At 41.4% G+C, this 2,202-nt stretch overlaps 1 pseudogene; it reads left to right on the forward strand.

Annotated features, from left to right (window-relative positions):
* The first annotated feature begins 217 nt into the window (after positions 1-217).
* LOC121440436 lies at positions 218-1,561 on the forward strand (annotated as a pseudogene).
* The last annotated feature ends 641 nt before the right edge of the window (positions 1,562-2,202 follow it).

Raw genomic sequence — 2,202 nt, forward strand, 5'->3', positions numbered from 1 at the left:
ATAAAAACAAAGATGTATAATTTAGAACATTGTATAGAAGCTTTGATATACCAAAATGAAGAGGAGCCAGGTACGGTGGTGCATTCATTTGATCCCTCACTCACTCCAGAGGCATCAACAGACTCAGAAACTTTGAGGCTAGCCTGGTGAACATACCTAGCAAATTCCACGCCAGCCAAGCTTATAGAGTGAGACTGTCTCAATCAATCAAAACAAGATGAAGAAGGTGTTGGAAGGCAGAATGACAAAAGGAAAGGTGTCCAAAGACAGGTATGGGAGAAGCCATAGAAATGTCAAGATTAGCGGGGACGTCGCTGCGGGCGGCTGTGCTGCTGGCGTCCAATATGTCGACCAAGAATTTCCGAGTCAGTGACGGGGACTGGATCTGCCTGGACAAGAAAAAAGCAACCTAAAAGTTGGATGGTGTCGTTCAGTTTAGTGTTACACTTCCATTGACATATTCATTTTTTTAAATCGGGAAACATTAAATGCTATTTGGAGCATCTAACATGCATTAACTGGTGCGGAAATGTGAACTTCGCTAGGAGAACAAGCTGTAACAGATATGGTCGAGAGAAAACAACTGAGGCCAAGATGATGAAAGCTGGGGGCACAGAAATAGGAAAGACACTGGCAGAGAAGAGCCGGGGCTTGTTTAGTGCAAATGACTGGCAATGCAAAACTTGCAGTAATGTGAATTGGGCCAGAAGATCGGAGTGTAACATGTGTAATACTCCAAAGTATGCTAAGCTAGAAGAAAGAACAGGATATGGAGGTGGTTTTAATGAAAGAGAAAATGTTGAATATATAGAAAGAGAAGAATCTGATGGGGAGTATGATGAGTTTGGACGTAAAAAGAAAAAAAATACAGGGGGAAGGCAGTTGGTCCTGCATCTATATTAAAGGAAGTTGAAGATAAAGAATCAGAGGGAGAAGAAGAGTATGAGGATGAAGATCTGTCTAAGTATAAGCTGGATGAGGATGAAGATGAAGATGATGCTGATCTCTCAAAATATAATCTTGATGCCAGTGAAGAAGAAGACAGTAACAAAAAGAAAGCCAATAGGCAGAGTCGCTCAAAGTCTCGGTCTTCTCACTCGAGATCTTCATCACGCTCATCCTCCCCCTCAAGTTCAAGGTCCAGGTCCAGGTCCCGTTCAAGAAGCTCTTCCAGCTCGCAGTCAAGGTCTCACTTCGGTTCCAGAGAACATTCCAGATCCCGTGGTTCGAAATCAAGATCCAGCTCCAGGTCCCACAGGGGCTCTTCCTCCCCAAGAAAAAGATCTTACTCGAGTTCTTCATCATCTCCTGAGAGAGACAGGAAGAGGAGTTGCTCTAGACCTTCTTCACCCGCCGTTCGCAAAAAAAGACGAACGAGATCACAGTCACCCGAAAAGCACCACAGGTCGTCTTCTGGATCAACCCATTCTGGTTCCCGTTCAAGTTCAAAAAAGAAATAATGTATTAAAATTTACATCTTTAAAAACATTGACTACAGTGCATGAAGCATATTTTTTAGGAAGTTGATGTCTCATTTGGTCAGAAATGCTACTACATTTGCTAGTAGAGGTGCATGCCTTTATTGCTTTTCAAAACAGTACAACTGTGTTTATTTGTGAAATTGAAGTAAATTGCATTTTAAGCCATACTGTTCCCCAGTCAAATGCTCTCTATTCATTATTACAACCATTCGCTTCGTTTAAAGACAGCTGTAACTGAGTCCTTGGTTTCTTTGTCCTTTTCATTTCTAAATGTCCTGTTGACTGAGACAGGGTTGCCTGGGCTTGCCTGGACTCCAGACACGTGGGCAAGGCTAATAAACTTGTTGGAATAACCAATTCATGTTCGTATGGGAAGAGTGGTCAACCTGGTTATGTTGTTTACTTGTGCCAGTAATTTCTTACCAGAAATTAACTACATCACAAAGCTGACAACTGGGAACTTTGAGTTCTCTCTACTGAGGGTGCCTTAGAATCCTTATCTCATCAGCTCTACACCACTTCTAACGCAAGAGGATAGATGCTAGCACTTGCAGAGGAGTAGGTTAGCCATCCTGATTCAAAATGTCTCTGAAATAAAAGTTTAAGAAATAGGAATGTTTTTAAAATCTAGTTAACAAACATTGTGCTTGATTGATAAAGGTTTAAAAAAGGCCAAATCATAGTTAATGAGCAAATTGAAGAAAGCTTTTGAAGCCTATTT

The sequence above is a fragment of the Microtus oregoni genome, unplaced genomic scaffold, assembly GCF_018167655.1.
Source record: "Microtus oregoni isolate MIOR12 unplaced genomic scaffold, Mior012 000067F_ref0000223, whole genome shotgun sequence".
Classification (NCBI taxonomy): Eukaryota; Metazoa; Chordata; class Mammalia; order Rodentia; family Cricetidae; genus Microtus; species Microtus oregoni.